Source organism: Balearica regulorum, chromosome 1, assembly GCF_011004875.1.
Source record: "Balearica regulorum gibbericeps isolate bBalReg1 chromosome 1, bBalReg1.pri, whole genome shotgun sequence".
NCBI lineage: Eukaryota > Metazoa > Chordata > Aves > Gruiformes > Gruidae > Balearica > Balearica regulorum.
This window is the reverse complement of record NC_046184.1, coordinates 36,645,521-36,670,592: the sequence shown is the minus strand read 5'-3', so window position 1 is coordinate 36,670,592 and position 25,072 is coordinate 36,645,521. Positions and strand designations below refer to the sequence as shown.

General features: G+C 37.1%; 1 protein-coding gene across 4 annotated transcripts in view; it reads left to right on the top strand.

Annotated features, from left to right (window-relative positions):
• TAFA2 (TAFA chemokine like family member 2) overlaps positions 1-25,072 on the top strand; it is a 199,215-nt gene that overhangs the window by 108,433 nt on the left and 65,710 nt on the right. The window lies entirely within an intron of this gene.

Sequence of the window (25,072 nt, the reverse complement as noted above, 5' to 3'; positions counted from 1 at the left end):
GTTATATCTTGTTACTATGAAGAGAAACAAGATGAAACATTTTCTTGTCATTCCATGTTCACTTGTCAACTAAGAGTGGACCAGAATTTCTGGACTGAAAAAAAGTTATATGTCTTTATGTCTGTCTATCTGTCTATATAGCTACACAATAGTTATCTTGACCTTGACAGTATAATCTGTATAATCAGTATAATCTGTTGTATTCTTGAAAGGGAGACTTTTGTCCTCCAATTATGACATGATAATAGCACATACTAGGGACTGAAAAGCAATGAAGTGCATGTATAATTTTATGTTTTACTCAACCTCTGAAGACAGTTTAAAATGTGGTGTTCATAGTATAAACCTGCACTTCCATTTTATTTGCCTACCACTTCACTATTGTACATGATTAGTTGCAGTTTGACCAGCTCACTGTTGAATTGAGATTTGCAGTTGAGATTTCTATTCAATTAGAAGATTCAACATAAATTAATATTGCACAACTTGAATTAGGAAGAGGACAAAGGAGATAGATACTCACACAGCCTTATTTTTTTGCAAGTACAGAGCAGTCTATAAAAAGTCTATTTTAGTGTCAGTAAAGTTTTTAGTTACATGAAATGAGTAACATTGTGTTTAATTTGTATAAATTCTTAGAGAAAAGTAAAAACAGCTGTCATCATTGAATATTTATGACCTAAGAAAATTAAGAATTTGGCTGATGAGAGGTATTTCTGAAAAGTTGTTTGCAGTGCACCTTCTGATTAATGCCATATATATGTGTATACACACACACACACACTCTTTTGGAAATAAACTATTTTGCAAGAAGTTCTTCTTGTTTTAGAATAAGAAGATCCACACATGAAATTATTCTGATATGGTTATTATCTTGTAAATAAACACCTTTCCCCAGTTAAAGTTTGTTCCCAGGTTTTGGAATATCTGCTTAATAATCTTGCACTTATCTTGAGTAATAAGCAATACAGTGATATCCCATATACCTTCCTGTGCATGTCTTCTAGGTTCAGTTCCATCTCTACATTTCGAGCCTGAACCCCAAATGGAGAAACAAAAATGGCTAGTTTTAAATGAGCATAGTGGTATAAAAGGCATCTCTGAGGCAAAACGAAGAAGATGATAATCATAGAGACATGTATTGCCAAATTGAAAGTAGATAGAAGTGACACACTAAGTCATGACGTGGATGGGTGGGACTATTAAGTCATACAAGGTATCTTTGTTAAAACAAATCATAGATTTGCTAGAGGCTGACATGGCATGCCTAAATATGCAAGGGTTTGGTATACTGCGTTACTGAACACCTAGCCTAAATGCTGATGGTGAATTCCATAGGCTGAAGAAATGCTGGATGAAAACGGTCCTTCCTATTGCCTGTTGTCAAGTTTCTACTTGACAATTTCACATGGATGCCTGTAGTTCTTGTACTGAAAGAGGTAGTAAATGAGCATTCCCTAGATGAATAATCAGGGACTAGAGAATTTGTGAAAGCAGAAAATACAGTAATGTTTAGAGATTTCAGGTGCCTCCAAATATGTTGTACAAAAAAATGTAAAAAGTTCCACTGTACCTTTTAATATTAAAAAGATGGATTGTGAGAAAGAAGTGTAAAGAAGCTAATTGAAGGGAGCAGCAACAAGGATGAAAAGACTTGCAGGTAGCCTTGGATACATTTAAATAAACTATAAATTTAAGTACGAATTGGAGAATACTTTCAAAATATCGAAAACACACTAAATAGCAACTAGAGAGAAACTGTTAGAATTCATAGACAGGGATGTCATGTCCAAATGAGGAAAGTGGCAATAAATGTAAACTTGGCATTTTAAATGTAAAATTGCAATGAAACACGCCAAAAACATTTTGAGGGACAACTTGCTAACAGCAAACCTACAAAAAACCCCCCCCCTCTTCCCCCCCCCCCCCCCCCCGGTTCCCCATTGGAATTGGGAAGTCTGCCAGGGAATCTCGGCAATAGCTGGACAGGTAGATAATCAAAGTCACTGAGTGTAATAAGGCCATTGTGCAGAAAATCTGAATTAATTGTATGCATTTATGTTCACTGCAGAAAAGGTCAGGAAAATACCTACTCCAGAGTCATTGTTTATGGATGATAAAGCTGAGGAACTGTCTGAAATTAAAGTGTCAATAAAAGACGTTTTGGAGCAAGTCAATAAAATGAATAGTAACAAATCACGATGATCTAATGGCTTTCATCCAAATGTTCTAAGGAACTTACATATAAATTTGCTGAGCTACTAATAGTAATATGCAACCTACAGTTTTAATGAAAAGGAGGTGGAAAATGTGAAGCCAGTGTTTAAAATGGGGTCTCAGGATGATCTTGTGAATTACGTATCAAGAAATTTACATGAAGCAATTTGATAGATGTTGTTATAAAGAGTAAAATTAGTGGACACATAGAAAAATATATGCAATAAGCACCAAAATGGCTTGGAAACTAGATGGATGTCATGAGTCAAAAATCTAGAGTTCTTTGAATGTGTGAATAAACATGGCATAAAGATGATCCAGATGATATAATGTAGTTAGAACTGTGAAAGAGATTATGACAAATGCCTTCAACAAAGACCCATATTGCCACCTTATTAAAAGACTGCTAGTTAGAAATCAATGGTTTGTTCTTATAATGGAATGTAGTTACAAATAAAGTCCTGCAGAAGTCTGTGCTGAGCCTATGCTGTTCAGCATATTCATAAATTTGAATTTTGCAAACTCATAAATTATTCAGAAAATGAGATGAGTATTGTAGCGACAAAGTTTGCAGACAAAACAAAGTAATGCCTAGTATTTAAAACAGTCTGTGATGAGATTCTGATGGTACAATACTGAGTTACTGAGTAATAAAATGGGAAATGAAATTCAATGTCAATAAATACCAAGTGATGCATGCAGAAGAAATGGTCTTAACTACACATACAGAATAATGACCTCAAAATTACCATTACTATTATCATTTAGCAATATTAGAATCACAGCAGATATTTCATACAGAATGTCACCTCAATGCTGAACAGTGAAAATGAGAAGTAGATGCTGAAAATTTAGAGGTAAGGTTTTGAGAACAAACACTGGAACTTCATTAAACTACTACATGTTACGCAAGCTCGTTTGAATACTACATGCAAGATTCATTCATTCTATCACAGAAAGGTGTAGCAGAACTAGAAAGGCTACAGGGAATTTAACCAAATGTGAACCAGAGGCATGAAGCAGCTGTGCTGTTAGAAAAGGCAATGTCAATTAGGACTCTCTCCTTTGGAAAAGAGACAGCTGCGAAGAAATGTGAAAATATGTACAAAATCATAAATGATCACTCTTTCTTGTTACGCTACAACTGAGGAGCACTAACTTAATTTAGCAGTTTAAGACAAAGAAATGGAAGTGCTTTTTCCTACAACTGATAAGTAAATTCTAAAACTCACTGCTATAGGATATTTTGAAAGGCAGATACAGAGATGGTTTCTGAAAGTGATGAAACTAAATTATGGAAAATAGGGCACTTATAGTTATTATTTTTAATGGTACAACATCTGACGCAGTGAGTCCCTACACTGCTGGCTGCTGTATGAGGGAAACATTCTGTGTGAACTCTGTCCTCTGCTGGTGATTTTTCAATACAGGACAGTGGCCAGACTGAGCAGTTCTAAAGTTGACTTGTCTCAAAGTTCACAAATGAATGTGGAGGACCTCATTCTCAACAGCTTTGTGCACCCTTCCCCATGTAGTCAGCAGTACTTATGCAAAGAACATTTAATATTGTGCCCCACTTCTTTGGAAAGTGTACTGGGTTTGGCTGGGATAGTGTTAATTTTCTTCATAGTAGCTTGTAAGTTGCTGTATATTGGATTTGTGCTGGAAACAGTGCTGATAACACAGGGATGCTTCAGTTCCTGCTGAGCAGTCCTGACACAGAGCCAAGGCCTTTTCTGCTTCTCACCCCACCCCACCAGCGAGGAGGCTGGGGGTGCACAAGGAGTTGGGAGGGGACACAGCCAGGACAGCTGACCTCAAGTGACCAAAGGGATATTCCATACCGCATGACATCATCCTCAGCAATGAAAGCTGGGGGAAAGAAGGTGGAAGGGGGGATGTTTGGAGTTACAGCATTTGTCTTCCCACGTCACCGTTACATGTGATGGAGCCCTGCTTTCCTGGAGATGGCTGGAACACCTGCCCGCCTGTGGGAAGTAGAGAGTGAATTCCTTGTTTTGCTTTGCTTGCGTGCATGGCTTTTGCTTTAGCTATTAAACTGTCTTTATCTCAACCCACGAGTTTTCTCACTTTTACCCCTCTGATTCTCTTGCCCATCCCATGGAGGGGCAGTGAGTGAGCGGCTGGGTGGGACTGAGCTTCCGGCTGGGGTTAAACCACCACAGGCAGTTTTACAGTACTGACACACATGTCATGATGGTTCCAAACAGCAGTCTTAAGTCCAGTATCTTGTTTTCTGTGATGAGTCAGGTTATTAGATACATTGTTCATTGCATAGGAATCCCTTCAATAATGAATCCTTCTATCATTGTGCAAATTATTTTTTTAATGGCTCATAGTACTGAAGAGCAAACAAATTCATTTTAACCAAAAATATCTGACAGCATAGTACAGGTTCAGATTCAGCACGCTTTTTACAGTTTTACTTCTGCTAACAGAGTGTATATAAGGCAATGTGTTCTTGCACATTGCAGAGATATCATGTACATATTGTTTACTTATAGGGTAACATTAGTACTTAATTATGTGTGAGGCAGTGACAAAGCTGGGTAATTATGCTGAAAGGACAATGTAATTATCTAGGCTCAGGCATCTCCTCCCTTTGAGGAAAGGAAGAGAATAGAAAAAGTGGAAAGTTTACAGCTTTATTTTATCTGCAAGGAATTTCCTCTGTGCTTGGACTCTTTAAAGTTACCAAGGGACTTGGCCTTCAGTCTCCTTTGTGCAATGTAGAGATATTTAATCTCCTGCTAAATGAACTAACTGGAGTAACAGAAGCAGTCCAGCTGCAGTATGGAGCTGTATTTCGGCTGGCTGCTCCATTACATACAATGTACAGGTCTATGCCGAGCACTGGGATTGCTAGGTCCAGTGAGACTATAGGCAAGGTAATTACCTTGTTTTGAGCGCTGCTTCAGCAGAGCAAGGTTTTCACTATGTTGCTTTTAAATTATAGGAATCATCACTGAGATGCATATTTGGAAATGCATGGCATTTAATAGGAAAAGATTATGTTTAGAACCAACTGTATTTAAATAAAATTATTTCATTCTTTTATCCTTACATGTGTGTAAAGCTTTGGCATTCTGGAGCTCTCCTGGAAGGATATCTAAATTACACGTTCCAAGCAAAGAAGGGATAAGACGCTGGAAGTAGAGGAACATGCAGGAGGAATGCTTCAGGTCACCACCACTATGCGGGGTTTTGTCCATTAGAAGTCAAATATGCCTGCTGTATCCATGTGCAGGTAGTTAGATTAATTTGAACACAGCAGATTATGTGAAAGAGATTTCCATGAATCTTATTTACAGTTGTTTTTTTCTAATAATAATTTCAGAATAAAAATTTCCAATTCATACACACTGGTGAAGGAAGATGCTTAACTTCACACCTGAAACCTAAGTGAAATAAATCTGCATCTACATCTGTCAGTGTTATAAGTTGTGATAAAATATCTAGGAACCAGGACTGATTTCCATGTGAGTGCTATTTTGCATTGCTTCTGTCTCTGAGTAAGAGGGAAGGTGAATTAATTGAATATTGTTCTTGAAAAAAAACCAGAATTGTTTATAGTAGCAAATGAACCCCTTCTAGATAATGAAACATGCTGTATTTTTAAATCATAATGTTATCTGGCCTAAAAACTGGGAAGAATACTGTAGTGCATTTTTCTTCTTTGATTAGGTTCAGGTCTATATTCCTGCAAGGAGTGTCGCAGTCTGTAGAACTTGCTGGCGGTGGCAACTCACTCCTCATGGATATTGTCAAGGTAGAATCAGTGATGTTTACTAGTTTAGCGAATAAGATCAGCCTTATTCTTATGGAGTAAAATACATCTTTCTTTAATATGTGGAACGACTTGCTGAATATCTTTGCAATATAAAAAAAGTCAACATTTAAGAAAAGCAATATATAAGTGACCGAGTCCTCTCTCTAGAAGTGTCTGCTTTGCATCCCAAATGAAATTTCCAGCTCCTGTAGATAGATCTCCTTGAGCTGTTAGCATTTGTATTGTGATCATTATTGTGGGAAATAAAAAGAATTACCTGCCAGACTGCCGTCATTAATAGCCATTGAAAATAGAGAAGAATCCTGGCTGGTCTGTGTATTGTCTGTGTGTCCTTCAGAGGGCAGGAGAGGATGCTAACTAGATCTAACTGCATTTCTGGAGAAAATGGATTATGTTCCCAAAGCTTTTTGGATGTGGTGTTTTTGGCCTTCCAGGAAAGAATGATCAAGACTAACTGAAATGTTCAGATTTATTGGTCAGACATAGGACTGGCCACATCCATTATAGGTCCATCACAGTGTTATGGTGGTACTGAAAGAACAATATGGAAAATGAGAATGCAAGTTGCCCTATGAGACCAAAGTATTGTCATATGAATTCTCAAAACTGTGAACTGAGGTTTGAACTGAAGTGTGATGTAACAGACTAATTTCCATGTTGTGTCACACCACGGACAGTTTGGATTTCTGTGTAACTAGAGGGGACCTGAGTCCAGGCACAAGATAAGATTTTGTTTTCTGTTCAGGCTGCAGAGGTAAAGATTTCACATTTTGAACTGGAGATGATGTATTTTGGTCCAGTATCAACTTGCATGTATTTCTTTGCACTTAATTATTTAGGTAGTGTCTTTGATTCTTTTTCCCTCTAATTTTAATGTTGGCATTTCACCTAGATTTTGCTGAGGTTGATATTTTCCTCTTTGATATTGGTTCTTGCTTTTGCATGTTTCATTCTGAAAGCAGGAGCAGTGAATTCAACTATGTATTAAAATAAAGGATATTTGCTTTTTTGATTTAACTCTCAAAATTATTTTTTTATGAAGCCTTTCATTTTCAATTTTTTTTTCTTTTTGAGCCAACCACAAGTCTAAAGAACCATTCTAGGCACTTAGGAAGGAACCAGTACAGTTCTTTCACTGATTTGCTCTCCCTGTTTTGTAGTAATGGCCAAATTTTAGGCATCTGCTTAACCTGTGTGCCCAATGAATATCTTCAGTGAAGCTGCTAGGAACTGGTCATTAAAATCCATCCCACAGGTTGGAAATTCGGCGGCAGTTCCCCCAACTGTAGAAGAAACCAACCTCTGGTATTGCTGTGCTGAAAGGCTGGCACAGCCAGCGTGTCACAAAGGCTGCCATCCTCTGCTGCCCAGCTGGGGCAGGTACCACTTCTGGGAAAGTTTAATAATACCATTTAGATGCCAATGGAGTTTGACTTTGTAAATAATGGGCTTGTTGCAGATGAAAACCATATCACTTCACTTGAAATCCATACCTGACAGTTTTGAAGACTGCAAGTCTTTTTCAGCAAATTATATGTCCTGTTGCTTCTGGATGTTCGTATGTAGAGACGTGCCATAGCTAGGATGGCATTGTTCTCTGGACTTATAGATTGTGGCCACAATCTGACATTCGTCAGATCTCCTGACAGGCTTGTGCATGGCTGTTTACATTTGCAGGACCTAATGCATTCTGAACGTTTAATTGGCTGTGCAGATGTTCTGTCTTTAGCATTATTTTTGTATACAGCTTTCTGTTTGACAGAATATTGCTATTGTAACTGCTAGGGAAACTAACTGGTAATAACTGATGCTATTACTAGGCAGTTAATTTGCAAAAGGCCAAGAATTAACAGTTTTGCAATTTATGTGGCGCACTAATTTTTCTGCAAAAGGAAATCCGCATTGATGAATAATTTAAATCCCAGTCTCCCTGCAAGTCTATAATCATGTGCCCTACGGAGACTGGAGTACATTCTACTGTGAGCATTGTGCAAAAGATTAGTAGCTCCGTGGTGGCAATGCTGCTATAACAGTGTGAATTGCACTTTTAATTTGTCTTCCCATCTGACAGAGCATCTCATTATACGTTACAAAATCTATTTTAAATTATACTTTTTAAATTCTTGGTTGAAGGATATTTACATAAAAAAGGTGAAGATTAAATAAATTGTTTTAAGTCATATCAGCAAATCATTTTAATGAGTACGTCCTTTCTTCTTGCATTTGGAAAAGAATGTGCATTTTATTCCCACCATGTTTAGTTCCAGTCAGTCAAACCCAGCAAAGACTGGATACAATTTTTTACAATATAGTCTAGATGTGAAATGTGTGATAAACCCTACTTTGTGTCATAAAATTATGCAGGCTCTCTAATAACTAACCTGTTAGCTATCTTGAGGCTGAAAAGTATTTTATACAAATTCTTATATAAGACAAAAACTTGGGTTCTTTCATAAGTAGCACTGAACAGAAAATTATTACTTTCTGTTAATCAGATTAAATTGTGAAGGAGTATATACACAAGGTCCTCAGGCACACATTTTAAATAACAATATTACATTTCTTTCACTCCTCCTTTTTGCCCTATTTGCTCTTTCTTAACTACATTATTGAAATTTAGGAAGCATAATAGCCAATCTATTTAATGGCACATAATTATCTTCCCATAGCATAATGCATACTATTCATTCTCTCATATTATTCATTAATCCATTATATTTATTCTCTCCTAGTCTTTGCGCAACTATCTAAGGAATCAGACTTTCACTGTACAAATGAGTAACATTTTGCAATATTCGAAGATCCCAATTCATATCAGTGACCTGTTAATTTGATGGTTCAGTTGTTGGTAGGATTTCATGTTACTTGGACACTATTTGTTATAGCTTTTGTTTATTTCTCTTGACATCAGCTGTTAGACTTAGTACTGTGCTGAGGGCGCTGCAAAAGCCCTGGATTGACAGCCTCAAAAATATTGCAAAGGCACTGAAAATAAGAGTGATTTGTTAACAAGCAATGGACTTTTATATAAGGCTTCTGTGTGAATGGGGTTATATTTATGTGAAACAATTGTATTTAATACTTTCTCTTATAAAATATATGGGCCAGGTCCTTCGAGGTAAGGGGAGGGTTAGGAGGCTATTGCCAGTGCACTTTGCTTCTGGCAATGCTTTTCCAGCAGAACGCACCTCGTGGGCCATGGCTGCTGATGTAGCCTTGGCTGAGGGCTGCCCATGCCTCGGTGGGGTGGCAGGAGCTCGCTTTGCTGGGGGACAGAGCTCTGAGACCAGGTCAGGGCAGACAGGCTGCTCAACGCATGTCCCTAGCTGCATTCCTGTGCTGATATATATGGGTTGGCAACAGGCAGTTCTAGTGCTGTTAAAAATTTCTTTTCTTTGCACAGTAGTTATTCTAAAATATTACTTTACAGTTATGAATGATTGGCAAGGCGTGGTGTTTGGGTTCAGATCCAGACTTGAACTTCAGAGGGTGCTGGGAGATATTTGGAGCTACATTTCTGATTTTGGTCACCTACTATGCTTTTTCATATTTCTTATTTGCCAAGCTACAAAAAAAAAGACTTTAGGTAAGTTCTTTATTTTTTACACCATTGTTTTAGGTCACTCTTCATTTTACAGCATCCATAGATTTAGCTTGGCGGTTAAGGTAGAATTCATTTCAAAATGAGTTTTTATGGTACACCTTTCTGACTTGTATTCCTGTAAATTACCCATATTTAAAACTAATATGAGAATATGTGTATAATTAAAGGGTAAATAATAAAGTCCAAAGTGGACACCAGTGTTTATTAAGACCTCATGTCTCCCAGGATCTGAAGGTGTAGTCCCAATTCCACAGGTACTGGAACATGAGCTGAGTTTTAGATACAAAAAATTGTCCCAGTGCAGAGTTCTAGGCTAGAGTGCTCAACACTTTGCATATTTGACCCCTAACTGCATACATGCTCATGAGCTCATCTTCTGTGTGTGTACTGAAGAGCGATTAGACTTCATAAAGCTATGCAAGCATTTTGGAAAAGAAGTCTCACTACGGTTTTAAAAACAACTTCCACCATCTGCTTGGGAAAAGCAGTGGGTCGGTTTCTTGTGAACTTAGCAATTAAATATGCTAAAATATAGTAGGAGCGGGATAAAATGTTTGCCATACCTATTAAGAACAAAAACTAAAATCCAGCTAAATAACACCAAAACCTCAGACAAAGAGCTGCCATCTGGTTACCAGGTAAAAACAAAACTCTTGATACTCGTAAAACACCCTCATTGAAATAGATTTTTAGTGAGCCATTTTAAAGCAACAGGAGTTAAGTTCTGATTAGGAAAGCAAATTTCGTGTTTGAAGTCTTTAAAAGGCTATAAAATATGTAAGGCTGTATATTATGCACTTTTATTCAGACTGTTTTTCTGGCTCTATAAAGAGAGGACACAAAAACTGCAGAAATTTCAGCAGTTCTCTGATCTTACACAGATTGAGATCTGCACAGAGACACAGTAGACAGTGCTCCAGCTCTTGGAATAATGAAGTCACAGCTTTCACTGAGTGAAATGTCATTGCTGCTCCCTACAGTAATAAAGGAAAGCTAGCAAACATAGAATACCTTTTAAGGATATGTCAGGACTTCAGATATTCTGGAAAATGGTTGTGAGGAATAGACTCCCCTCTAAATCTCAGCAGGGTTTTCAATTCCAGAGTCAGTGCCTTGGGGTATTCTATCAGAATAATTTCAGCAGAGAACTCTGTGTATGGCAGAGGAAGAATACAACGAACATAATGATCTCAAACAAGTACATCTCAGTAGCTGGCATAGGTGTGCAGTTCATTGCTCCTTCTCCTACCAGGAGGAGGTAGTTGTCATAACCATGTGAAAGGAGGAGATTGCAGCTGTTTAATACACTCTTGCTGGGTAAGCGAAGGACTCCATGAGTGGGCTTCATCTTGTCTAGACTTAGACCTCTAAAAGGCAGATGTGTCTGTCTACACCAGTTCCTTTCACTTTATAATGAATAGAGAGAAACTTGCAATTGCAGGGATGATTCAGCAGCCCATAGATACCTGTGTTAAGCTGCTGTGAACGAGCTCCTGAATCTTTCTTTTTTCTTCCATCAACTATAAGAGAAATGCAGACATTTAGATACCTAACCTTTAAAACATTTTAGCTAGAACAGGTGAATCCCAGCTTTTGTGGCTAAAACTATGTTGGCTCTCTCCTAAGAGCAGACTATGGAGTGGCTGAGGCTGCAGCTACCTCTCGGGCAGCGTGCTTGCAGACTGTTTCCAAATACCCTTTCCAAACTTTTCTTTCCTGCATAATGTTTAATAGCTGTGATTGATAGAGCAAAGGTTACTTGTACATAGCTCAACTCGGTGACGTGTCCTTAAGTGTTCTGAACCAGTTTCCCTGAAGGTGTTCTTGCCAATTCTAAGCTACTGATCCTTTTTGGTGGTGTGACACTCATAGTCTTATGTCCCTTGGGGAAGGAGATGGAGGAATCTGTTAAACTCAGCTTTTCTTCTGGATGTTCAGCCCTTGAAATATGCTTCTACAGCCTCTGGAGTGCCAGATGTGTCCGCAGTTATAGGCCTGCCTTCCCTCTGACTTAACAAATTCTGATGTGACACTAAGATCAAATCCCTGACCTTGACTTGGCTGGGAGAGAGTGGCAGTCTTTGCAGTCAAAATGTTGTTGCACATCATAGTCAAGTGTGTCAGCTACTGAACTGAAAAGTGTTTTAGAGATTATCTGCATTTTCTCATTGGATTCAGAAATTATTTTGTTGCCCACAATCAGCAACAGATCACAGTTATTTTCTTAGAGATTATTTCTTCAGTGGTTTTGGGATTACTCCATGGTTAGCTCTTCAGTTTAGCTGAGCCAAATGTCTTATACCTAACTAAATATTTACAAACATGGCATCAGCCTACCTTTGTGAAGACACACTGAAAATTTAGATGTTTTAAACATGACTGCTTCCATGTTGGTTGATATACTGCGCATAGGAGGTCACAGCCATGAAGCTCAATTAGATCTTTAATAATCTTTAATAAAGGAGCTGCTTTCAGGGGAATAAATTTGCAAGTAATGTCTGGGTGCTTATTTTGAACCTTCAGTGTGTATGTGTGCCAGGTAGGTTCTATGCAGCCTTCTGGACAGTAATTTTTCTCTCATCTCATGAAGTGTGGAAAATTTCTGCAATTTTCATAAAGAGGTGACAGGCTCGTAGTCACTGGGTATGTTTTCAATTTATGTTAATACTACTCTGACTCTCAATGGCACAATCAAAAGCGGCGATTCCATTTCCCAAACTCAAACTACTTTCCTCCAAACTACTATGTACAAAATATCTAGATGGACTTTCAGAGAAATGATAAGCATGTGCATCAACCCTGGCACACTCAAAGATTTGTCATAAATACCCTCTCCTTGGATGTACAGTACAAAATTTCAGAGTAAAATCAAGTCAAGGTATTTGCAGAAAAGTTGAAAAGTTCAGATTTATTTAAAGCATATTGACAGTCCTTATGTATGATCCTAGAGAAACAGAGGATCATGCAATTTAATGTTCTCAAATTGTGAAAATCCAGTATTCTGCCTCAAAATTAAATTTTGCCTGCCAAAGGCTATGTATGCAGTTAAAACTTTAACATGAGAGATACCAGAATTCTGCATGGCATGGTCATCAGAGATTTACATTACAAGATGTCAATGGATATGAACAGAATATCTGGTTAATGAGGACTCTTTAAGTCCGTGAAGAAAAGTCTCAATTGCTCCATACCTTGTACACCCTGGTAATTATTGTGGTGGAAATAGGATCAATGTTCTACTCTTTCCTGGTTATGATGTTCATAAATTCTGAGCCAGTCTGCATTGTACTGAAGTAGTGGGTACATTTAAATGGTAGGTAGACATGCATATCACCTTGCTTTGATCACTTCTGGAAAGCCTTTATTTAAAAAAAACAGACCTTTCTTCTCATGCTACTGAAAAAATGCTAGAGGGATAAGAAATATGGTGAGTTTTAAAGTTGTTTCTCTCACTTTTTTAATATAATGGTTTTTATAAACTTAAATACTTTTTGTAATCAGACTGAGTATTTTTCAAGAATCAGAGTTTGAAGAGACACTGAGTAGATTTTAAATCAGCACTGCACAGCATACCAGCTACATCATAGACTCATAAATAGAGAAATGAATTATTTCCTTGATTCTTGGATTATAATAGCATTTTGGTGTGGTGTCTCTTTTGATGAAATATAGGTAGGTGATTCTTTTTCTGATGAACTGCAAGGTAGGCAGTTGCTTTCTACTGATTCTTCTATTGATAGAAAAATAGTACTTCTGGGAATGTCAATTTGAATAATTTCTAATAATTCTGATACTTTGATTTCTTGGCATGCATTATTGAACATGTAGTTAAGGGATATTTTTTACACTTTTTTTTTTTTACTGTGTAGCTGTAACACCTTTTTCTTAGTACTTGAAGTATGCTGTGCACTGACTTTTAAATTGTATCTCCAAAATTTACTTTAGCTGTAGCCAACTGATTCATAAATCTACAGGTACTCTAGAGTTCTGCAAAAAGAGGGGAAACTGCCTATAGGATTTTACAGGAACTAGATTCACATGTATAGAGTATTGTCCACTGTTTGGGGTAGATTGGTCAAAAATTAGCGGCTAGATGCTAGTCTTTGGGTCTCCTTCCAAGAGACTGCATTCATGCAGTGGCTTCCTTCAGCATGATCTAGTGCTGGCATGACATGGGTATGTATGTCCCACTTTCTTCCTTCACACATTCTTGGATACAGCGGCCATTGCAATGGTTATTGGTAGACAATAGATTCGTCATCAGAAGTGCTGAGAAAAGGAAATGGAAGGGATAAAAGTAGGACAGATGAAGAATCCTGCAAAACAGATTAATCATAAAACTCCCTGGTTGGACCGTACGTATTAGAGTTTTTCTCCAATTATGGAGGAACACTTTCTTCTTCTACTTGAAGGGATTTGAGTTCACTTTTGCATGATTATGTCATTATCTTAATGACTGCAGCCTACAGCTTTCACTTCTATCTTGCACAAGGCAGGTTTGAGCTGAGTCTTCTACCTGAGGTCAGTGTCATAACCACTGGAGCAGAGTGTCTTCTCAGATAAGTCTCCCACAGTATGTTCTCATTGAGCTAGTACACTACATATATATTAAATAGACTTTGAATCAAGGAATGACTCTTTAGTACAATGGCTGGCTGTCTCAAATCATTCTGCTTTCAGTGGAATACAGGTCTTTTCTGTCTGTTCTGATGAATATTTAATCATCTCCTCAAACTGGAAAGCCTTAAACCTGAGAACTTACAAAACTGCTATAATTCAAGAACAGATTATGACCAAAAGCTGAACATGAAGTAAAACCATGTTTTATTTCTAAAACTCACCTCTTCCAATATGTAGAAACCATATTCTGCAGTTTGCCAGGACATTCAGTCATATGACTCCAAGATAACTGAACCTAAGGCACAGTTCAATATTTTTTGATCACTTTTTTAAAATAATGTGGTTTTCATAAATGGCCTTAAAGATTCATTTCACCTGCATTGAAAAATACTACTTTTGGGGTTATAAGATCTTAATGCTTTGTATTTAGATAATTTTAAGAATCAAGGGTTTAGATGCAATAGGATTAAAAAAAAATGTGGAAATACTGAAACAATTTTAGGTTGTTGGCAGTCTATCTTGTATTGCCCCACTGAGACTGTTCCCTGTGCTTCCATTCTATGCTCTGATCTGCACTTTTTCTCGTTCTCTGCATTACCCTGTTTCTGTGGGACTGAACAATCATTATGCCTTGTGGAAATACTCTCTTGTTGCCAGAGTCCAAAAGACTGGCTGGTGGAGGCAGTAACCACTACACACCCAGGGCGATGTAGATGTAAATTTGGATATATACAGGGGAAAGGGAGGAAAAGGTGAGGTTCTGCGGAAGCTCAAGATCTCAAAGTATCATTTGATTTTCATCAAATTTTCATTTGATAAAACCTAAATGAAAGTGTTTTTCTGTTTTTCTGTTGCTGAAATACTTCTATCGGGTTTTGATGCATTTTGTGTTTGCATGGAACAAAATACTTGACCAAAAGAAAACATCTTATTTCTTTTACAGACAGTATAAAATAGCAAAACAAAGGCCTAGTCTTAGTCCTCAAAAAAGAAAAGAAACAGCTGCTTTTGTACAAAATTCCTTTAAGACATAGGTCACTGGTGTTTAGATCTCTCTTTTTACCTTGAGAGATTTGATTATGCAGTGCAGGTGTGAATTGTACAGAGAGAGAGAGTGACTGCAGTCTGGTGGGTAGGACATTCACCTAGGACGTGACATACGTATCTTTCACGTTGCAATGAATTATTAAGGTTTCTAGGGGCAGCATTAGCTAAAGAATCTGAGAGTACCAAACACTACTGCATACTCATTGGGATGTTTTTCTGGAAGATGAAGGTTCATATTCCTTCAGCTACCTTCAAGGACCTGAATGTGGATTTTCCATATTCTGGATGAATGATTTATGCAATATTATTAAATTAGAACTTCTGTTACCCTGTCCTTCATTTTGTGTATTTAGTTTGATTTACTTTTTTACCTCCTTACACAAGTCTAGGTGACCTCAGTGCAAATTTCTGCATAATTTTTAATCAATGAAACTGTATTTTCTCAGCAAGTAAGCTATAGAACTTTCCTCCTGCTATAAAGAAATAAATTTCATCCCTCTTTTAATGCATTTCCCAAGCTGAAAATAAGAGTTAGGAAGTTTTTTAAGTTAATTTGGACTAAAATTGTCTTCTGGATTTGAACTTTGCTAAAGCACTGTGGTTCTCTGATCTCAAATCTTAATGTGGCCTGATCTTTATTTTTATCCCTTACTTTTCAAATTATTAGTGCATATCTACCTATTGGCATCACACAAACTAGAAGACAACAATAATAAAAGTAGGATTTACATAGCATTTTCATTTTTAAAAAGTATGTGGCAGTGATCATATTTAGAGGAACAGGTCAAAATAGAAAAAAAAATATACTGAGACTCAGAGAAGAACTTTTTTTGGTGTGGAGGCTTCTTCCCATATTGCCTAAAGATGAGAATTTCTGAATTACAGCTGTCATGAGAAATGTGCCATTTATCTTTTGCCTCACTTAAAAGGTTTTCGTTATAGCTGAACAAAGAATTGATATTTGTTGAGCTTAAGCTGGCTGACAGAACACTGCAAATATATAGTGGTTTATGTTTATTGGAGCAATACATTTTGTGTGAGTTGCTTTCTCACTACATTCCATTGTTTGTTCATGTATATGTTTTGCACATCCTGCAGTTAATGAGATGATGAATAGTGTGAGATGATGGGTAAACTTTCAGGTCATGGCATACAACTTAGGTTCATCAGCTTTATTTTATCTTAGGTGAAGTACAATGAAAACATAGGATTGGAAGATGGCATTGGTCTCATTTAGTGTGCAAAATGTCCTTTAGACACTTACTCTCTTTCAACTAGATTTTGGTCATCCTTATTCTACTGAAGAGGCTTGAATTGCCAGCATCAAATAGCACATATTAGATTGGATGTACAAGAGCAACCCAGCTACCACTGAAAATACCTAAAGACAATAACTTTACAAATTCATAGGTCTTCTTTTTTTTCCAGAAATATGTCAATGACAATTCATCCTCATTGCTGTCATTCACAGGAGACGGAGTCTTAGCAGCTTTTGGGTTTGACAGTGAAAACAAAATATGCATTGCTGTGATACCGGTAAAAAAGAAAAGAGTACCTACTGTCATCTATTGAAAAACAGAAGAAAACAAAAGAACCAGTCTTATTTAATACGCTTATGTTTTATCTTGATTATTCTATTTATCTTAATGACTTTTTGCTAAATATATGCATTTCTGTAGTAAGTAATTTACATAGTTTAGGCAAGATTTTTTAACTCACTTGTGGGCTAACCCATCTTGACCTTGAAATATCAATTTCATTTTTCTTAGTGAAATTTCAAAACTTACATAGGGAAATGAGGAGAAAAAGTCCCCTTTCCAGAATTTGTGACTTGTTTTATGCAAATTCTGTATATTCCCAGTTGGGCATTTATATTAATTAGACATGAATGACAATGATGTAAGTGAATTTATCAAAGTTAATGTAGCTATTCAGAATAAATTTCCATACAGCATCTGTAGATAATTTGAAAAAAGAAGCATAAAATAAATACGTAACCTCCACTGGTTATTTCCAAGCCAAAAATTTGGCAATACTTGCCAAATCTGATTGTCCAGAAATTTAGATTCATCTTTCTCAAGTTCTCAAGACTTTACTACACGAAAGTGGCTCCTTTTGTTTAACTGCCTTTAGAAACCACCTTTTCACAACTACAAAGGATAATGAAAATTGCAGTTCTTATCTAACTATTGGGCTCTGGGAGCTTTCAGAGGAAGGCTGAGAGAGCTGGGTCTGTTTAGCCTGGAGAAGAGAAGGCTGAGAGGGGATCTCATCAACGCTTATAAATATCTAAAGGGGGGTGTCAAGAGGATGCGGCCAGACTCTTTTCAGTGGTGCCCAGTGACAGGACAAGGGGCAACGGGCACAAACTGGAACACAGGAAGTTCCATCTGAACATGGGGAAAAACTTTACTCTGTGAGTGACCAAACACTAGGCCAGGCTGCCCAGAGAGGTTGTGGAGTCTCCTTCTCTGGAGATATTCAAAACCCACCTGAACACAATCCTGTTTAACCTGCTGTAGGTGATCCTGCTTTAGCAGTGGGGTTGGACTCGATGATCTCCAGAGGTCCCTTCCAACCCCTACCATTCTGTGATTCTGTAATACTGGGGGAGCTGTGCTTGCTTCACTGTGCAATAGTGTTAGCAATCACAACTGCAAATTATGCAAGGAGGAATATAAAACCAGCAAACATCCTTTACTGCATCAGTGTCATAAGAATAGTTTTCACCTTTTACTGGCAAGGATTGTGGAACATGCAAAGCAGATAGATAGGTGTTAAAATAAAGTAGAATTAACTGATGCAGAAGGAAATACACATCTTGGCTTAGACTGTGCTTTGTTTCTCTTCAAGTTCTGAAAGCTGCAGTGATTTTCCAAAATTATAACAACATATAATGAACTGCTGATCTCAGTATCATACATATAGTTTCCTGCAAGTCTGACAAACACATAATCATTTCCTTTGGTGGTGATGGCAGTGCAATATCTATAATTGTGACTGAAATGTTATGGAAATATTATTATATCAGTTTTTTCTGAGTAAATAATGTATGTACAGTATTATACCTGTGCTCTAGTAAATTATAATGCTCCCCTATTAAAATTAAATCATGATTTCACAGAAACAACATTCTAAACCTTTCCATCTCGCCATTTATCTTCAGAAGTTTGGGTAATTTTCTGCTGTCTTTCATTTATGGCTCTTCCTGTGTTGTACTAACTAATTCTCATTCTTATCTAAAGACTCTTTTCAAGTCTTGCACATTTAGAGAATAATGTTCTCTTAGTATAGGAGACATATGGGAAGTTTTCATAGGACAACAATAAAAGAATTGTAGCGGACTGTAGGGCTTTTGTATGTTACCAAATTTAGATTGTTACTGACAGCAGCATAGGCATTACTTGGCTTGGTTCCTAGACAGTTCCAATTAATTATTATAAAATGAAGAATGGGAAAAAAAAAGAAAAAGGCTTTCTTTATCATAAATACTACAAACACTGGCTGTAACCCCTTCTTTTGAACCAAAATGCATGGAATCCTGAACATCTTTGTGTCTAATACTGATGCTGTTAATTCAATTGCTATGAAAGTATAATGACATACCCATCTTTAATAATGAAATAGAAATGAAAGTAAATAATTTTTTTTTGCGTGCATAACAATGCAAATGCAGAGTTTGTTAGAAACAGTTAATCTTGTTGTAAATACGGTAACATCTGAGGATTTTCTCAGCCAAATCTGTATTAGGGAACAAAACCCCTCTTGAGTCAGATTTAATTTACTTTAATAAACTTATAATTTAAGGGCACTCTATATTGCTAGGCTGGAATAAAAGAATTTTAATCTAATTATGAATATGATCTTTATTTTTTTGGATAAAGTCAACCAAAATGTACTTGGGCTCAGGCCTTAACTCAAGTCCTGTCTGCCAGGGCAAGACAAAGCCAGTGTCATCCCTCTGGGCCAGGGGATGTAGGGGGTTCTCGTGGGGTGGGCAGGGCAGGTCCTTGCTGGCCTGGGCCTGTCCCACCTGCAGTTAGTAATTTCTTAGGCTTTCCCTTTTGGCCTGTTGTTTTCTGTTGTTCACCTAAAAGTGTCAGCCTACGTATCTTAAAAATGTGGTTATTGGTAGATTGGCTACCAGACTCAGGGAAAAACTGTCAATAATCCAATGCCTGAGAATGGCAGTATGGAGACAGTAAAGTATCCAGTTTGACAGTTTTACAATGAGTTGTACTTTCCTTCGACAGCAGAGTTGCTTGTAGATTAGGTAGTACTCAGTGTGGAAAAAAGGCAGCAAAGCTCTTGTCTTTAATTTTCTGCATTGAAAGACAAGGGATTTGCTTTTTCACAAAAAGGAACAATTCACTGAGTAATTTGAAGTAATTTATTCTCTACTTTATGCTGTAAATTAGGAGGATGTACTGCAGGTAGCTGTTCCCTGATTTTGGAACACAAGTTGTCCTTCCCTTTGCTGTGGTGTCATGATAGGAATAATGGCCCTAAAATGCAGATCAGAATTTGTTTGAGGGCCTCCTGAGTGACAGGTCCCTTTCAACTTGCCATTGAGGTTTGATGAGAATCTGAAAATGCTTTTCAGATTAATCACCACCAAAAGGGCATCTTATCCAAGTATAAAATAATGATGATAATTATTTCCGTCCTCATGAGATTATAGGGCTGCGTCTACATTTGCAAATAGTTTATCCCTACAGAAGTGATTTTGTAGACCCAAGTTGTTGCTGAGGGCATGATGTCCACATTATATTAATTTAGTGGAGACAGAGGTTGTTTTCGACTAACTCTTGTCCCCTGAACAGAACACCCCATAACTGTTGGAGTACATTGGGTGCCCTCTCTGGCTCATCTTCTGCTTTATTTTCATCTAAAAGAAATTAATTTTGTGTCCTCCAGAATCATTCCATGATGTGATCCAGATCATAATAATTGGAGACAACTTGAAAATTTGTTTGGAAAGTGAAGTTCAGCTCCAAACTGAAATACTAACATATATGTACCTTGTAAGAATCTCTGATCCAGGGCACTAGAGGAACAGAACACTATTTATTGATTTGTTGTATCATTTACCCTCCTGTTGTGCTCTACCTGCAAATCCCAAGCTACATATCATGCAGCAGGAAGCTGGGTATAGATTTTTAGGAAGTGCAGGTTACGACTGGCTATTTAATGAGCTCCTGGCCATATTAAAATGCCATTGTAAGGCTGGCATAGTACATGCCAAAGTGAGTGCATTGTTTCTGGAAGTACACTCACTTGGATAAGACTCAGGATTGTATGGTCTCTAGCTCCTATATAGCTGCTGGTACCCTTCAAAAGAGGGTGTTTCAAAAGGAGCTGGGAAATGGATTTGATTTTTCAAGGAAGATTGGGTGCCATTTAGATACTTCAGCCATCATTAAGCAAATCCTGACCTGACTTGAATCCATTCCTAGCAAGCCATCACAGGAACACTCTGATTTTTTTTTTTTCAGTATTAATAATTTCTTACTGTTTCAGAATACTGATGAGGAAATAAGAGACTGAGAGGAGACTTCAAAATTGTGTGGCGTATAGCATGATTCTCAAGACAGCATTAGTTATTTTAGTCTATATGTGACAGATTAGATAGCATGCCAAGACCAAAAAACCACAAATATTTGATAAAATCCTGTGCATAGACAGAAAAGCCACTGTACTTTTCTATGAGTAAGTTAAAAATTCAGATTTTCTTTGTGTGCCTAAGTGGGCATACCGCTGCTGAGTACAAGGCTCTGTGGATTAGCTGCTGGACTTCGTGTTCTACTTCCCAGCTGTTAGCTGAAGGTTGGTTGTGCAGCCCGGCTTCCTTTCTTTAGCATCTCTCAGAGTGAAGGAAGTTTTTTCCTATACACCAGCTCAGGAATAAAGATTTGCATTACATACCAGATCCAGGAAAAGCCTGGTCTAACTTTGGTCTCAGTCTTCTTTTCCCTGGAAGTGGTGGCTATGGTGGCTGTGATGAACAAGCATGTGTTAGGACTTGACGTTAAAAGAGTGGAGGAATGTGTTCCAACTGTGTTTCAACTAAGTTTACTCCCAGTTGACAACTATCCTGTCTTCCTAGTGTGTTATGTCAGCTCTTAGAGCTATTTTTGTCATTGCACAAGGAAGCTTCAAATCCTTCTGTGATTTGAGCAACCTGTCATTTTTTATTTACACTTGAACCCTTGCCTTCAAGTGTGGCCCAAAATGTGTAGGAGTCAGGTATAAAACATAGACTGGGCTCAGACTTACCTATTATTTGTTAGAAGTGCTACTATGCCTATTGACGGATATAATTGTCATGAAAATAGCAGGGGGGAAACTTAGCCTGAGTCTTCCTTCCCTGTTAATCTACAGAGTTCTGTCACAGTGTTATTTGGCAGAAGAATTCTTTCAAAAAACAAAATTTAACCTTCAGTAGGGAAGTCATGTAGTAGAACCTGAATGGTTCCTGTGAACATATTATATTTCAGGTTTGGCAAGATCATGTAATATAACTGTAGCACTTCATCCATATTCTTACATCCATGTAAGCAGCTCAGAATTAGTCCTCCAGTATTGTTTTAAAGACATGTTTAAGACAGTAGTCACTTTAAATGGATTTAAAAATGACAGAAAAAATTAAATTAATGTATTCACACTCTTAAAACACTTCAAATGATATTGTTTCTTCTGTTTTTATCTTAAAATACTTATTAATTTTTGAAAGTACGTAGTTTTTGTTTTCTACATTTGGACTCCTGCAGAAAACAAGACTGCTTCATATCTTGACAACTGTGATGCTTGCCAGTTTTATTTTTCCATGATGTCAATGTTAAAAACAGGATGACAATAGGAAGATTTAACCTTTAAAGCAAGTAATAGCAAAGAGAGTGAGTTCTAAAAAAAGTGAGAGAGTCTTAATCATGGGATAGTCACACATGCTTAACAGTATGACTTTAATTCACTGAAGTTAGTCAAAAAGCAATTTTAGTACTGAATGGTCCACCAGTACAGTACTGTGACTGTTTGGGTCATCTTAAATTCTATGACACAGAGATGGCAATTATGTCTTGAAGATGTTGAAAAATAAGGAGGAATATTCATCTTAATCAGATGTTCTTCAGCATGGCTAATTTTTGGATGGAACTTAGCGTGAGTTCAGGTCATTAGTGAAGAGCCTCACAGTTTTTTTCACATCGGATATCACAGAAAGACATGCTGTGAATTTTGGGGTTTTTTTGAAGGGAGTGAAATGACTTGGGAAAAACCACTACACTAATGCACTGGGAAGAACTTGCTTATAGTTTTCTTAGTGAAAAAACTAGCACTTGACTTCCTGTACTAATGTACAAAAAAGGAATTATAATATTGATGTAGAGAAAAGATTGGAAGGGACTTCCTGAATCACTGAGCTGAGCGTCCTGATCCTGCCTGCTGGCAAGATACAATCTAATCCATTTCTCATGCATATGTTTCTTGCCCTCACCGTGTTTATTTCCTTTCCTTGATTTCTCTGTTTCTCTGCAGCCTTTGCTTTGCTCCACAAACCAAGCTCTTTCAAACTCATCTAGTGGTAGAGTCTTCATTCCTGTGACCATCATAGAACACTGTCCCCATATGTTTTGTGGGTTCAGTTTTTCTTTCATGAAGATGACTGGCCAGAATTGTGTAGATTACTCTGAATGACAGTTTAAGAAAATTCATACTTGTCCTTTTGTGTCTTTATTAGAAATATACCATTCAGTAATTTATAGGATTTGCCTTTTTCACAGCCATCTCATGTCATATTGATACTGATGTGCTCTTGGTGATCAACTAAAATAAACTAGTTGGTTTTTACACATGTTGTTTCAAATGATGAATTCCCAACTTGTAGCAGAAATGCTATTAATCCCTGATACTCCCTTTCAGTACTACTTGCTGTTATCGCACCTGGATCCACCTTTCAATTCTTGTAGTAATCCACAGAATCTTTGGCTTAATGTGTAAGTTCCGGAGTGACACTGTAGAAAATGCTTTATCTAAATCCAGACAAATTATATCTACTTCATTTCTTTGTCTGAAAAATCAGTTATCTTATCAAAAAAGCTGTCAAGTTAGTCTGGCACAATCTACCCTTGGTAAGACTGCTATATTTTATTCTATGTTCTATTTACTTCTCTGTCTTCAATTTATCTTTTTCTTCAAAGCCTGTTCTAAGCTCTTGCAAACTGAAGAGGTCAGACTAATAGGCTTACGCTTGCCCAGATCATTTTCGTCCCTGCTTTTAAATATGGGCACTTTAGTTACCATTCTCCACTAATATTTGATGCTTTTTCTGCCTTGATAGATTTGGAGGCTTATCTCTGCCACTGCAATGGCCTTTACGAAATTGCAGTACACCTAGTGATTCAGGTCTCAGTGAGACATTTTGTTCAAAGCCCATTGATCTGTTATCCTTTTTTTTTTTTTCAGATAAACTTTTGATTGGTTAGTGAGATATGAATAAAGAAAATTTAAATAACCATCTGCAAGGGGATCACATGTTAAGATAAGCAAATACTACTGCCGTGATGATTAAGCGAATAGATAGTACCCCCTGCAACTTAAAGCTCCCTTAAGCACAGAAACTGGGAGAGAAAGAGTTTAAAGTGGCATAATAATATCAGAGAAAATGATGTGAACTGGAGCCTAAGTACCTTCTAATATTGAACACTTAACTGTGAGAGCTTATTTCACAAGGGTGTAGGACATCATTGGGCAGATTAAAGACATTAGAATATCTTGGATGTTTAAATATTCTGTAATGTTTAATGTTGGTACTTAAAAACACAATGAATGGGATGTGCAGGTCTAAAGCTAGATTATTGCTATTAGGTTTATATTTTCATAAATACATAGAACTGCAGAGTCTAACCCCCAAAAAATTCATGACATTTTCTTTCTGTCTACTTAGTAATGTGTCAGCATCAATGCTCATCAGGTAAACACTCTTTTGCTGACCAAAAAGACAGATATTTAATATATATCAAATACATCTGTATTGTTTGAGTTGAAGCTGTCTAGAAGGACAGTGCATTTCTTGTTTACTCTTTCTTTGCTTTCTTTATTGCTTTCAGTTAGGTGTTGCCTCTGAAAATTAATGAAGATGAAAATTACAATCAATTGTCTCTACAAAGAACTGGTGTTAATCTGGAAGCAGGGGAGATTAACACTGATAGCAGTTTAGAGGGAAGGCCATTCAGCAGTATCATCTGAGTTTTCAAGGCAATATCATCACAATATACTCACACAATATACCTCACACATATCCTTTTGGAAGAAAAATCTTTCTCCATATTCTCTCAGGGTTTCTAGCTGTGAGGTGGCATGCAGCGAGGTGGCTAAAGCATTTTATACCTCTGGCAATTTAAGCATCCATGCTTATCAGATTTTTGGAAACAATAATATATATGTAAATTTCAAACCCAAGTGCTATGAGATACTGTCGGCAAATGTAATTACCTGTATGTGCATCTGTCTCCGGTTTCCTGCTATGGGGAAACTAATTGCAGTATTTAAAGAAAAATGGGGTTTGGTTTATTGCATATTTTCCTATATTCCATAACTTCTTATTTTTCAGATACTTGAGATATTTTATTTTCTTAAATCTGTCTCTTCTTGTAAAAACTCGCTTGCTAATTGTTTTTCAAGAACTCAAGTTGTGTACATGCATCTCTGTCTGGGAAAGTATGTGCTCAAATTTAAGTTATGATGTGCTTAAGTCACACTGATTTAAATAAAAGACA